We start from the raw sequence: 16370 nt of genomic DNA, 5'->3' as shown, positions 1-16370 counted from the left end.
CGTAAAATTTCACTCTCATCAATTTTTCATAACGCGCCTAAAGAAGTATAACTTCAAAAATTTAAATACACTCTTTCAAGAGTGACGTGTACTCACATCGACCAGATACCTAATCGCAAATTAACTATTGTCAGTTTTGAGTGTTCCAAACAAAAAAAAAATTCGTTATTATCTGTGAAAAAATACCCGCGGTAGGACTTAATAAACAAAAACATCGTAGTAACCACCTCTCATAGTTAAATGTATTACTTGAAATTAATTCCTACCAACATAACTATGGACCTGTCACTTTAATTTAATTAAAATTAATTCTTCCTATGGACCTGTCATTAACAAACGCATTTTTTTTACTTTAATGAAGCCTGTCGTCTATAAGATAACATCGCGTTTCAACACGCCCCGGATAGGCGTTGGATCACCGTAGGCCGAAACCCTGATCCCGTATACAAATTACACAAATACAAAATTATCCCAAACGCAGAAAAGGGAATAAAGTGATTAAATAGAGCTCAGCGCAAGACGGCTGGCAATCAATCATTTTTGTCGCTCATGCTTTGTTTATCATTTGTTTATATCTCGTTTTCTCCTATGGGTTACAATTGTGCCATCTCCCTCTACTGAAGTGTCGTGCCAGACAAGGGAGCAATTACATTCGTGATCTTGCATAAGCGGCACTTGCTTATCACGCTCTGCCGCATTTGACTTTGAGTATCGCTTTTTTCCCTAAAATTTGCAATTCGAAACACTCTCGCAAGTGAAAAAATGATTTTTCCCTGTTCCATGCATTTCAAGTGTGAATGTAATTTTGTACAGGTTTTGTTTAAACAGGGTTGGCAAGCTTGTCTGACTCTCATTCTTTTACTTTTACTTACTCTCATATGACCTTCGAAGTTTTGATGGTTTCTATATAAATTCAATCAAAAACAGATTGCGCATTTAGCACTCTTGTACGGTTAAAGAAAATATCGGAGATACCCGGCCTTAGCCTTTTGACGTATGTCAGACATAGACGGCTGATCAACTTCTTGCTTAGAAAAAAAACAAATGGTCTCTAAACGGATACATTTGAGGCCCAAATCTAAAAGGTTGTTTACCACTGGTTTTTCATATAATTCCAGAAAGTTCTAATTATTATCAACAACTAACACTAGATCGGTCGAACCGGTTTAGAAGAAATAAATTATTAATTAAAAATTTATATAAAAATGTTCCCTGACTTATATATATATATATAACATATAAGAAATTTCATATGAATACAATTAAAAAAACAATAACGTAGCTTATAATATTAATTTATAATTAAATTCGTGCTCGATTCAAATTCCTACTTTACGGAGCTGACGTTAAGCCAATATTATTTTGACGAGTCGTTGACAGTGGTTTACAGTTGATGAAACACATGGAACAAACACGCCAAGAAAATCCGTGTACGCACAGCACACACGCGTAGGCGGTGCGCGTGTGGGTGGCCCATTTTCACCCCGTGAAATAATAGGATAGGAAAACATCGGAGAATATAATCCTTCGAAGGTTGAGCGGAATATGAAAGGGACGCGTCAGCCCACGTGCGTTGAAAGGGTTATCTGTAGATGTTAAATCAAAATTGTTCATTCCGTTTCGATAAGATCGAATAAATGTTAATGAGAGCTTTGGGAACACATTTACGCGGATTTGTTGACATTTGATTGTTAGAACATTACTATGTTATACTAAATACTTTATAAATAATAAAAAAAGACAGTAAATAAAATAATTAAAACGGTGTTCACGTGTGCAACTGTGTATATTTGATCATTTTCTGAATTAAAAAAAACATAGATGTATAAAAAAAAGAGATTAATTTAATTCAATTACAAAATTATATGCAATTTATCAATTTTATTTACATATCATTAGTTAAAAAACCTTTTTGAAGTGAAAACTTCTTACTACACTAATTTTAAGTTTATACACTGTATAATGCTTCCTATGTCATTTTCTCCCACATTTTAATTTATGTGTCTATCTCTTTCTACTATCGCTTTTTCGTTTCTTCGACTTTCAAACTTTAATTATTTTAGTTTTCATAAAAATTAAATTTAAAATTTAAATAAAAAAATAACTTAAAGAAAAATCTAATTCTACATTTAGATAGTGAAAACAGTCTAAGTTACATACATTTGTACAGTTAGTATTGATGTCTTGCAGACGAATCAATGGAAATGACGTGTTGATTATAATTAAAGGCTGGAACATTATTTTCCGTTACACAACGGGGGATAATGTACGCATTATAACATTAACGGGGGTTATTGAATTCTGCTACTGATGTAAGGATTTGCCTGTTTGTTAGGGGTGATGGATCAGTCAATTTGAGATTCACTCCGTTTGTTAGAGACGACGTGATTTCTTTCAATAACTTGACATTTCGTTCAACTGGAGACAATGAATTGAAAAAATTGTGGAAAATTTATTTACATTACAAAAAACAAGTAACATAAATTATTAGGGATGGGCCTAACAAGCGTAACCAGATAACCCCAGTAAGGAAAAGTAACATGAAAATGTTATACAATTACCAAACTTCAACTAAAATAAAATATAAATAAACTAAAAACAAAAGAATAAGAAAAAACATGAATTACAAAAATCAGGTTGATTAGGATAGGATATTTTAAGAATAAAAAATTAATGTAACACAGTAAATTTTAGTCCAGATTGTTACTCAAAAAATCCCTAATAGAAAAAATATAAATATGAAGGTATTGACAAATATTTAATTATTCGAAAAATACCTAAGGAACTTGTGTTAATTAATATAATATTTGTTCCTGTTTTTCCTATGTCATTTTATTTGTATTTAATTCAACTCAAAATAGTATACAAAGTTCAACTTGAAAAATGAAAAAAAAAGTCATACCCTCATTTTAGAAAAAAATAGTCTTCGTCACTTGACAGTAAAAGTACTAAAGAAAATCGGCGTTACTTGTCAGTAACCTACTACATTGTAAATTTTCCATAACCTAAGATATAATTAAACAAGACATCCGTGTTCGTGAGGGTAGTCATTGTATCGAAATAGTTTTTATTCGTGAACGAAATAATACATATTGAAGTCAGCATACAATGATTTAAACATCAAGCAATTGCTGGTAATCAAACAAATTACTAAATACCATATGAGGAAACGGCAACAATGAGCGTGGTGGCAACAATAATTAAACGCCCAAGTGATTTGGAACGACGTATAGTCCAAGAGCTGATCGACAATTGTATCACTTATAAAATTACAGAATTTGACATTCGTTCACTATATGTCACATTGTCTTTGTTAATTTTGATTAGATAGCATTTACAATTTATTTACAACCTTTTTAGGTCTGGACCTGTTTCTGTATCGGTTTCATGATCTCATGTAAATCTCATCAGCATTCTGTGCCTGAAACACCCCGTCGAGTATTTGGGTCTAAGACAAGCTGGTTTCCTCGCGAAGTTTTCTTTCATCGTTCAAGCAAATATATTTAACATATAGAAATAAAGTCCATTGGGGATCGAACCTACGACCTCAGGAATGAGAGTCGTACGCTGGAGCCACTAGGCTAACACTGCGGCACCATGCATTTATTTATATTAGCGTCGCAAATATACTGTTATTAATTTGATAATGTTGAATAAAATAAAAGCAATAGTGTCAACACTATAAAATATCGTCGTATCTAAACAAAATATCTCTCACACTGGATTATTACTATTTATTTATTTTATTTCATTATGGATGCATTATTGTTACATTGTATACAAGCAAACAATTGCATTTAGTTAATCTCAAATGTCTATCAAGGCAGAAATGTAACTATGATTTTAATGTATTCTTGATACTGACAACAGATGACGTCAAAATGTGACGTGTAAATATGTTAGCTCTTAAACTAAAAACCTCAGAACCAAATCATTTGTGTAGACAACGATTTTTTTAATTGCTTTTATAAATGTATCGATACGTACTAGACAAGATTAAAAAAACAATGCATTAAATACAAATATTTCACTCTTAAAAAAAGTACCCTTTTATCTCTTTCTCTCAGATTGTTTTTCACCGCGAGGAAAAGAGACAGATGAGTCGACACGGTGCAATTTTTTTAAGGAATCTATAGTTGAGCTGCGTATGTCAGAAGAGGGCAATTTAAGGCCATTTCCCGTATGTAATGATTATCATGTCTAGTGTAAAAATTACAATAAAATTGCTTTGCCTTAACATATTACTCACACCTTTGCACTTCAGGGACGAGACATTCATTTTATTTTTTGCGATGTTCAAGCATAACAGAGGAATTTCTTTTAATTAGCAATACCGGCGCATTTGAATGCCAACACCCTCGACATTTTTGGTATGTAATTGTTTGTAATTTTTAAACAAGGTAATATATTTTTAGTACCTTACAAGGCGCGTTTAATAAAACGACCCAGTTCTTAATTCAAATTATTAAAAAAACTAATGCAATGAACTTGCTTCTATTTTCTTATCTGTTTACATTATTATGGTTAATAATTGATATTGTTTTGAGAGTTATCTTTTTATTTTGTTAAAATACAATTAGCTTTGATATCTCTGCCTTGTATACTCTCAGTTCGAAATTTGAAATTTGGCGCCATAATACCACAGAGTCGATAGAATAATAAATCAAATTGGGTCTGTTAAATATTCATTTGAATTTCGAACATTTCGCATTTCTGCCATTCGAATACATTCAGCCAGTACTACTTGTCTTGACCATAAAGTAAGACTAACGAGACTCTGTAGCGCATGTTCAAGTGTGAAGATAGCGATCTCAGTTCACGGGCTAATGCTATTACCTTTCTTCTCCTAATGTAAGCTTAGATCCTAATGATATTTATTCGACAACTTTGTGTTGTGCATTCACCGTTCACTTGGTATTTATTATTGATGAAGAATTTTAATTATTATAATAATTGTTAGAACAAATGAGATTGTATTTCTTATGAACACTACATTTAAAATATATTTGTCTTGGTTATGTGCCATTGCACATTACGTAACACCTGAATATCTTGAGTTCGATTCCCATTGAAAATAATTGTTTTGTACTGGCTGGTAATTGTGCAACTCGCGAACATACATGTATTCGGCAATAACTACATGGCTAATGATTTATTTAGGATAAAAAAATAGTCCCGTCTAGTATTAATATATAGAGGACAATTTTATAACGTAATGAGTTTTAGTTATAATTTATTTATACCATCAATCATTATAACAACGTAATGTTATTTTATAAAACAAATGGATAGTTCGAGTTAATAATGCATTTCTTTGCTCCAGTGCAGTTGGCATCAACAAGTAATGACACGGAATTATTACCTCTACATAATACATGTATAATGTGTATAATTGTGCGATAAGTTCACGCAAACTACAATTACACAGTTGCTTTTAGAATTTACAAAAACACGTCTACAACTCGAACCGTAATTGCTCTATAAAATTGAATTATTGAATTAATTAAGTTAATCGTCAAATTAACGTTACGTCACTTTTTATAATACAAACTAACCTAGCGTATTTTATAGGTTTTCTTTCTGCGGGCTCGTTTTATATTCTAAATTTAAAAGTTTTAGGTCGATTATATCAATTTGTCTTTGGAATATAGACATCTATTATCTGGAATTAATTATTGTCTTTGGTGCATAGAGCATAGAGTCGATGCAAAAAAAATACTCTTTATTATGTTTAAGAACTATCGAATATTATCTATAACGAGAGTCTGTTGTTTTGCATATTCTAAATTCAAAACTTTTAAGTCGACTATCTAAATTTGTCTTTGGAATATAAACCTTTTTAATCTGAAATTAATTAGGTGCATAGAGCACATGCAAGAAAATACTCTATATTATATTTAAGGATTATCTATAACGTAAGTTGTTTTGCATATTCGAAATTCGAAAGATAACTACTGTGGCCAAATCAAATAAGAGGCATCATCAAAAAGCAACATTGAAAAATTGAATAGCCGCAGCTGCCGGTAAAAACTCCCGACAGATAATCTCTCTTTTGTGCAAAGATATTAATAAAAATATGGTTCAATATTACTGTATCTTTGATATGCAACAATGGCATCGATCCCTTTGTGAAAATTTACGCATGACTTCTTAACAAGTGATACATGTGTAATTGTAATATTTAATGTACTTCGTGGAATGTTTAGGCCCGGTAAACACATAGTAAACCGTTTAAACTGAAATAATCAACTTTTACATCATCAGTGGCGCTACAACCTTTTTAGGTAGGCCTCAGATTTCTGTATCTATTTCATGATCATGGTAGTAGTAGGTCATCAAGTAGGTGATCAGCCTCCTGTGCCTGACACACACTGTCGACTTTTTTGGGTCTAAGGCAAGCCAATCCTCACGGTGTTTTCCTTCACCGTTAGAGCGAATGTTAAATGCGTACATAGAAAGATTCCATTGATGTACAGGGAATCAAACCTATGACCTCAGGGATGAAAATCGCTCGCTGAGGCTATTACCAACCAACACTCCTAAACTTTTACAAAAATCAAAATCAACTTGTACCAAAGCTGATAAGATCTTTAGATAAAGACTGTTAAACAAATGCAATAAATATTTAAAACTAATACAAAAAAAGATTTTCAAAACAAATTTAAGTTAAAAAGCAAGTAATAATATTTTATCGCAAAATATAATTCTCGGAACATATCATTAAACCTCCGGCGTTTAACGTCTTTAATTAAATACGTATAATAACGAGCATGACACATACTAATCCACACATTTATATTTATCAGGGATAAAACTGTATCCCGGTCAATTTACGAGTAATTAAGCCTGACCCTCTTTCGCACATTGAGGGAGTTTTATTTGGTTGGAATAGTCTGCTAAACTCATTTAACATTGCCTAATATCGTGTTTAGATAAACGTTTTGATGTCAATCTTTTGAGGGTTTTATCTTTGATTTATAATTTAGACATAGAAGAACAATTTACGTAATAGGAACTTTTTGTATGACTGATTCTCAAGTCATAAAAACTTAGTGTACTTACACAGTAACTCACCTGTCTCATATCGTCACAGCAAAACATAATTTGAATGAAAGAGACAAAACAATACTTTCGTAAATAATAGTAAACCGCTGTAACCCTACTATCTTATACTTCATTCTGAGTATGATATTTTATTTGTTACACTGATTTGTCCCTGTCTATCACAGGGTAGATATAATATGTCAGAAAGAGACAAATGAGTACTTTATTTGTTGAGTGTGAGACTTATTCCTGTCGTATTAGGTTAGTAAACAAAGACTGGATTCGCATCGTTTCGTCAATAGTATAGAGATCGCTAGGCTCTATAGGAAAACATCAATAGTTGACAATATACATTAATCACTATAATAAACACAGAAGCCTAATTGCGCAGACGCATTATAAAAAGATCACAATAAATTATTTAGTGATTTTCCATGAAACGTATTTTTAATAGTTGATAATTTCCGTTCGTTTGTTTTATTATGTTTACACAATGATTGTTCGGACCTGTGCGCTTACGAAAGTACACGTACAGTTTAATAAAGATATATCGCAACGTTCTTGAGACTATAACTTCTCAAATTGCCTTCGTAAGTAAGGGACATGGATTAGCGAGTGCTAGGGCAAATATTTTATTACAGACGAAATCTCCAGCCCTCAACGTTTTATTGTTCATAAGGCTCGTCCGAGCCAAATGAAAGACTTTATAGCTGAGATACAGACACTGCGTACCGTTTAGAAGATATGGATAAATTGCTTCTTGATTTGGAAATCAACACTCAACAAGAAATTGTGTTCTAAATTTAAAATTTGTATCGTGTTTTAAAGTTGGTGTTCTAGGTATTTGACTTAAGAATGACACTCAATAAAACCTCATTGGTGGTTTTAGTAATTGTGTTCTATATTTAAAATTTAATTTTAAAATAACTTGCCATATTTGATTTGAGGTGTTCTAAATTTAAAATTAGAAATGCAATGCAGCTGTGTCTAGTATTAATAACATTAGATTAAAATGGATTAAAGAAAGTAAATTCAACGCGTACAACAATTAATTAATATCTATTAAATTCTAAACCGAAAACAAGTCTCATACGAATAGTGTAAACATAGAAACAATATACTTTACTTTTCTGGCAGTCGTAAGCCAATCAAGATAAAACAGCTCCATAGAATATTTTGTCTTTGAAATGTCATACAGGCTTTACTGTTGACTCACTTTATTGACCGCTCGCATTTTCACGATTGTGTATTATTGATTGTAGTTCGCACGTGACCGTCGCCGAGAGTAATAGTGCTTTGTCGGCAAATATATTTGTGTAGATGTTTGATGGATTGATCTTTTGTTAACATATTCCCTTATTTGACAAAGAGATTGGATATCACATTTGTCTTGTTAGAATCTTTTCTGCGAGATAAGGAAATCTTCTGCTGACTTAACATCCGGAGAATTATCAAGTCTCTGTTGACCCGCCATAGGGTTCATCAGATCATTGTGTGGTCCGGAGTACTGTGCCATCTATGCGCCCTTCACGGCCCCGCTCTATGGGTGGTCGCCGTATCTGGCACTACAAGTCAGCAGATTGGGACGGGATGCGGTCTTTCTTTGCGTCCTACCCTTGGGGGCCTATGTGCTTTTCGCCGGAAGCTCCAGATTCCGTCGCCGCCTCTGTCGCCGAAGTGGTTCTGCAGGGCATGGAACTCTTTATTCCATTTTCTGCGGTGCCGATCGGTGGCAAGTCTCAGCCCTGGTTTAAACGTTCTTGCAAGGCGGCCTCGCGTCGAAAGCGAGAATGCTTTAAGGCATGGGCGGAAGCGGCGAAATCTCGTGATGCCAATACCAGCGAACTCAAAACAGCATATAACTCAGCCTCCAGGTCCTTCAAACGGGAAATCACTAAGGCAAAGTCAGAGCACATTGCCAGATTTGGCGAGAGATTGGCCCAACTCCCTTCAGGGACTCGAGCCTTCTGGTCTCTCGCCAAAGCTGTCCAAGGGAATTTTTGTCAGCCCGCTATTCCGCAACTGCAGAGGGAGGATGACTCCCTGGATAACACTGCGAAGGAGAAGGCCGACCTTTTGGGCTGTCTCTTCGCGTCCAACTCGACTCGACTCGACTTGGATGACAGAGGGAGATCACCACCGACCATTTCGCGGTGTGATTCTTCGATGCCGGAAATCACATTCCAGCAACGTGCCGTGCGCAAAGCACTATCTTCCTTGGACATTCATAAGTCGAGCGGGCCGGATGGTATCCCCCCAATTGTGCTGCGTACTTGTGCTCCTGAGTTGGCTCCGGTCTTAACTCGCCTTTTCCGGTACCTGTACTTGCTCGGCACTGTCCCGAAGTGCTGGAAGACCGCTTCGATACATCCGATCCCAAAAAAAGGCGATCGCTCTGATCCGTCCAACTATCGCCCAATAGCTATAACCTCCTTGTTCTCCAAAATAATGGAAACCATTATTAATAGCCAGCTCTTGAGGTATCTAGAGGGCCACCAGTTGATTAGCGATTCTCAGTACGGCTTTCGTCGTGGTCGCTCAGCTGGTGACCTCCTTGTATACCTTACACATATGTGGGCAGAGGCAATTGAGTCCAAGGGGGAGGCGCTGGCGGTAAGTTTGGACATAGCGAAAGCCTTCGATCGGGTGTGGCACAGAGCACTGCTCTCGAAGCTTCCAGCCTATGGGCTACCCGAGAAATTATGCGATTGGATCTCCAGCTTTCTGGCCGATCGGAGCATCAAGGTCGTCATCGACGGAGCATGTTCCGACCTTAAACCCGTGAACGCTGGGGTCCCACAAGGCTGTGTTCTATCCCCGACCCTGTTTCTTCTGCATATCAATGATATGTTGCAACTTAGCAACATTCATTGCTATGCGGATGACAGCACTGGGGATACTTTTTACACTGGCCGGGCAGGTATTTCTCGGGCAGTTGTCGATGAGTACCGGAACAAACTTGTGTCTGAAGTCGAAACTCTACTACGTGGAGTCTCAGACTGGGGCAGACTAAACCTAGTCCAATTTAACCCCAAGAAGACACAAGTTTGCGCGTTTTCCGCTAAAAAAACACCCTTTGTCGCCACTCCTCTTTTCGAAAACACTCTTCTTAAAGCCACAGCCAGCATTGGAATACTTGGCGTTGACATATCGAACGACGTTCAGTTTCGCGGTCACTTGGAGGAAAAGGCTAAATTAGCCTCCAAAAAGCTTGGTGTGCTCAGCAAGGCGAGGCGGTACTTCACTCCGGGCCACCGCATGCAACTATATAAAGCGCAAATTCGGCCCCACATGGAGTACTGCTCTCACCTCTGCACGGGGGCTCCCCAGTACCAGCTCCTTCCACTTGACCGTATACAACGCAGAGCGGTTCGAATCGTCGACGACCAATCCCTCTCCGAGCGGCTTGATCCTTTGGCGTTGCGTAGAGATGTGGGGTCACTCTGCATCTTCTACCGCATTTACCATGGAGAGTGTTCAGAGGAGTTGTTCGGATTAATACCTGCAGCTGAATTTCATCATCGGACGTCGAGACAGAATACGAAATTCCACCCGTATCACCTCGACGTCCGCCGTTCCACAACTGAGCGTTTTTCTAGGCAGTTTTTGCCGCGCACCACCACTATGTGGAACCAGCTGCCCACTGAGGTATTTCCGAACCAATTCGACTTAGGGTCCTTCAAGAAAAGAGCGTACCGATTCCTGAAAGGCCGGCAACGCACTCGCGAGCCCTCTGGCATTGAGAGTGTCCATGGGCGGCGGTATCACTTAACATCAGGTGAGCCTCCTGCCCGTTTGCCCCCTGTTTTATAAAAAAAAAAAAAAATGTATGTAATCACATCTTTTTTTTAAAACAGCCCGCAAACTGGCAGTAAGCTCACCCGATGTTAAATAATACAATCGCGGGTGCGTTGCCGGCCTATACCATCGCGAGTGCGTGGTCGGCCTTTTAAGTTTTGTTCTCTTTTTTGTTTCTCTTTCTTGAAGGAATCTAAGTGGAATAGGTTCGCAAATAGTTCAGCGAATTTGCATATGAAATTGATTCAGTAACGGGTGCCCTCGATAGCGAAAAGTAGCAGTTCCCAGTTAAATATAATATTTACACCATAATCGCTGCGCTTGCGAGCGACAACGAGCGATTTATTCACTAAATTACAGTCAGTTATTTTAGCCAATCGTATATGCCATTGGTGATCTGACCGTACAATTATGTGTTTATTGTAAATGCTACGATTGCCGGCTGACTGTAATTTTCATTTAATTCGCCTTGTTTTGTATCATTTTCAAGATTTTTGTTTCATTTGTAATTCCATTTTTAAAATTTACACCGTTTATTGCTTTAAAATTCGAATACTTTGATATTGTATAACACCTTTCTCATGGCATAAATGAAAATGCTTGTCAGTTGTGAAACCTGCTGTTATTATACACACTTACTAGATATTGTACGTATTTCTTTGGTTCTGGTACCAAACTTTTTGTCTCGCACCACCACTATGTGGAACCAGCTGCCTACTGAAGTATTTCCGACTCGACTAAGGGTCCTTCAAGAAAAGAGCTTACCAATTATAATGTAAATGAAAATAGACAGAAGGAAAATATGAATTATGAAACATACTGTGATTAAACATATTCAATAGATATTGCATACATTACAATATTCAACCAATCGATATATAGTTTCAGTCTCCTCACCTAATACTCATATTACTATGACTCCTTATAACCAAGAAGACTTTTACGTTAGAAGATAAATTGTATGCAATTCGGATGCAGTTCTCCCATTATTAGAGTTGCGATCAAAATCGCTATCGCTAATGAGTTCATCGGTGCTGATAGCTATGTCTACTGAGAACAGTGTTCCGAGAGATTTTTAATGGATTAAATGCGACTCTTTGTATTTCGTTGTTTGTTTACTTATAATTATGACTAAAACCAGTTTTCGCGCAGCTTGTATCAGTGCAATTACCTCCAACATTGTATTTTATAACCCTTTATTCCCTAGTTTTATGAATATATTTTTCTTGATTTACAAGCCTTAAAACTTTATACGTCATAATAAATGTGCTATTTATGGCATTAGGCCTATAAGTTATAGATAATAAATAACAAGGTAGGATCCAAAATAGGATCCAAAATAAACATTTGATAAATCTTAATATATATAAATTACGTGTCACGTTGTTTGTCCGCTAAGGACTCCTAAACTACTTAACCGATATCAATCAAATTTGCACACCGTGTGCAGTTCGATCTAACCTAAAAGATATTATAGCTTACATCTGAATTTATACCTGCAATATTATTTTATTGCAAAATATTTGTTTATTATTTGATAGTCATTATTCTAACAGATGGCGCTGTGTTGAAAGTACCAACGTTTCACATAAGCTATAATTTAATGGCATAACCACCAATAAAGCATGGTGGTCCCCATGACTGGTGTTCTCCTACCGTTTCCCTTGAATAGTTTACTACTATGTAATATAACAAAAACCTTAGCCACAGCAACGCTTGGCCGGTCTGCTAGTAAGTATATAATATATATTTACTAGCAGATGTATGTATAAATATGTGATCTATAAGAAGTCAAAGGTATGTAGGAAATTTGTTAAGAAATATTTACATAAAAAAACAGGTAAAACAATGGACGTCAAAAACATTAAATCGGTTTTACTGCTTAGACCAGTTTCTTACAGACAATCCCGAAGAAAATTAACTAAGAATCTTCTCCTAAAAACATTACTTATTATTGTAATAAAGTATAAGGATATTGGAATAAACTCCAGAACTATCTCTTCGTAACTATCCAAAGCTACAGATCGAACCTAAAAAATATAATTTCGACTTTTTAATAAACAAAAGAATGTTAATTTTTCGTCTAATTTTCGGTATACATCCTCTTTTAAGTGATATCATTAAGTTGATAAACTCCAGAACTATCACAGCGTTCAGGCACATGGAGTCCAAACCTTCCGAGCTTCTAGCTTTTACAGATCGAGCCTAAAAAATATAATTTCGTCTTTATAATAAACAAAAGGAGGTTTATTTTTCGTCTAATTTTCGGATCATATTTGGTATCCATCCTCTTTTAAGTGATATCATCAAGTTGATAAACTCCAGAACTATCACTGCGTTCAGGCACATGGAGTCCAAACCTTCCGAGCTTCTAGCTTCAACAGATCGAGCCAAAAAATATAAATTCGTCTTTATAATAAACAAAAGGAAGTTCATTTATCGTCTAATTTTCGGATTATATCCATCCTCTTTTAAACACATAAGTGATATCATTAAGTTGAATTCTATCGAATCTAGTTCAAAATAATGGCCCGTAATTTGGTGCGATTGTTGAGGACAATCGATATTCGACCAATCGATATAATAATGGGGTATTTAATCGACGTTTTATTTCTTTAAATGTCCGATCAGTGGATGAGCTTAATCATAGTTATGATATCAAGGGGCATTTTGGGGCCCGGGGCGTTGGCCTTTTTGGTTTAATTTTGGTGGAGAAATTACTTGGAGAATGCGAAATTTTAATTTTATATAAAATGTTTTGGGGTTTTGTTTGCTTCCCTAATGCATAATATTGCTAAGTACCTTATTATAAATAACCTCATTACAATCTAATAAAAGTTTCGGATTACGAAATAGAAATGTTGTTTTTAATTTATAACTGAAATAATTACAATCCTGGATAAAAGCTTAGTAATTGAATTTAAGTGAAATAATAGTTACCTACTCGTAGTAATAATTATAAAAATATTCATATAAGTATAGTAAGGTATAAGTAATTAATGTTTAATATTAAATATATATTTAAAAAAAAATTATTCAATGGCAATCACAATTATGACCTAATTTTCTACGAATGCCGGACGGGCTCAATTAGACAAGGATAGGGATATAAAAAAGGAAATATAGAAAGAGATGAAAGGTAAGGGTTGCTAACCGCAGGTTATTATGAGATTTAACACGTATTTAGTTAATTAGTAAGTGCGGTTGACCGATGCGGTTGTTGGGTTATACTTTGAGCCCTGGGAATAACTTGTTGCCGACAAAAGTTATATTTATTTTCGCGACACATTACCGCTTCTTTAAGCTTAGTGAAACTTGAAGGTCCAATTCCAGACGAAATAAAATATGTTGTATTTAAAAAAAAACAGTGGCGATACAGCCTTTTTATGTTTGGGCCTCAGATTTCTGTGTCTGTTTCATGATCATTTGTCAATCTAATAGGCAAGTAGGTGATCAGCCTGACACACGCCGTCGACGTTTTGGGTCTAAGACAAGCCGGTTTCCTCACGATGTTTTCCTTCACCGTACACCGTAAAACGCGCACATATAAAGAAAGTCCATTGGTATATAGCAGGGGATCGAACCTACGACCTCAGGAATGTGCGTCGCACGTTGAAGCCACTAGGCCAACATTACTCTTTAGGTAAAATTTCATGAGATGTGGATGAAGTGAGAGAGGCATGTCAGGACCGTAGCAAGCAGTCTGTACCATTTTAGTCAAAGGCGTGAGTGTATAGATAGATAGTATTCTTAAAACAGTGTTGGTCCAGTAACTGAGGATGAAGTGAGAGAGGCATGTCAGGACCGTAGCAAGCAGTCTGTACCATTTTAGTCAAAGGCGTGAGTGTATAGATAGATAGTATTCTTAAAACAGTGTTGGTCCAGAAACTGAGGCGATTCAATTGTTGAAGTCACAGCTGGGCATTTAATACTTGCTCCTACTGTGTTCATCGTCTTAGACCCAAAGTCGCGCTGTGTCAAGGTCATCTGCTCATTGTCTGACTGACACATGAATGACATTTACTACATATTAATGACATTTACTACATATGAATGACATTTACTATCTAAAAAAATTAATGTAATCTGTGGCCAAATGGCTACAGGGCCATTACTTTATTAGGAAAATAGTTAGCCATAGATAAAATACTTAAATATGGAAATAAGTTTTAACGGATTATAGAGAAACAAACATTATGTCTAGTAGACCCTGAATTAATTGGGCAGGTTTGTTTACTTAGTTAACCGAGTGGTTATCTCCTCAACCATACGCCGTAAAATGTATTTGTTTGAGTTACGTAGTTTTGTTATTACTATTTTGGTTTAAAGGTTTCGGTCAGAAACTTGAAGCTTGTAAAATCCTGCGAGCTTACCACGTTACTTCAGCTGTAATTTAAATCATTGAGTAATATAATTAGTAATCCCTGACAAATTATGTAGATGTGCCAACATGTTTTAATTGTTTGTTAATTTATTGTATATCTTATGTATGTGTTTTTGCGTTCACCGTATTTTGTTTTAATTTTCTATAAATGGTTTCGGAAGCGTTCACTGGAAAGCGATAAGGCCGCCCATTTTATTCTTTTTTAATTATTATAATTTGCACTGATTTTTTTAACAAAGTATTAAATGAATAAATAAATAATATTGGTAATTTTCCTACTAAAGAACATTATCAACTACATAAGTCAATTCCGTTGTAGGTATGTTAAGTGAACACTTATTTTTTCCTTGCAAAAATCGGTAGGATTGATAGCCACAGTCAAGGTTCGAACTTACGATTTCAGGCTTAATAATCCCACGCTTAACCAATAGACTACTGCTCGTGTGAATAAAAGACAATATTATCTTAATGTTATCAAAGCCTGCATCGCGGAGCTCTTAAGTCACTTATGAATGAACTTATCTGCAGCTTAAACAAACAGAGTCATACAAATTCTATAAATGTTCCAAATTCAAATATTTATTTCAAACACTTTTCTTATTCGAAAACAAAGTGGAACTAGACGTTCGAAATTCAAATATTTATTTCAAACACCTTTCTTATTCGAAAATAAAGCAGAACTAGACGTTCGAAATTCAAATATTTATTTAAAACACCTTTCTTATTCGAAAATAGAGCAGAACTAGACGTTCGAAATTCAATATTATCAGAAATACCTTTCTAATTGGAAAACAAAGCGGAACACATATTTAATACTCAGCAATCCCAAAATCCTTTGTTCAATGGAAAAGGTTTTCCTTTACCCAAACGTTAATTCGTGTTTAATTCGACACCATGTTAATTGTTTCCTACACCCTGCTTGGTGACCTCGGGGTGACTGTGTCCAAAAGACACCCTGTGGGGTACAGGGGGTCATTTTAAGAATATTTGCGTTACCCCCAATGTTTACACGGGATGTTTGTGGTACAGAAAACAATAGTCTCGAAATTCATTGCTCATTTTATTATTGTTGATACACCGTTTTACGGGCGATTCGATTATTGGAACGAGTAATTAAATGATAATACTGGGTATTAATTGGATT

At 35.6% G+C, this 16370-nt stretch overlaps 1 protein-coding gene across 6 annotated transcripts in view; it reads left to right on the top strand.

Moving 5' to 3' along the window:
* The window catches only part of LOC125055300 (dachshund homolog 2), a 153454-nt gene that overhangs the window by 62053 nt on the left and 75031 nt on the right, over positions 1–16370 (top strand). The window lies entirely within an intron of this gene.

The sequence above is a fragment of the Pieris napi genome, chromosome 13 (genome assembly GCF_905475465.1).
Source record: "Pieris napi chromosome 13, ilPieNapi1.2, whole genome shotgun sequence".
Classification (NCBI taxonomy): Eukaryota; Metazoa; Arthropoda; class Insecta; order Lepidoptera; family Pieridae; genus Pieris; species Pieris napi.
The sequence above is the reverse complement of the archived record's forward strand: the minus strand, read 5'-3'. Positions and strand labels throughout refer to the sequence as shown.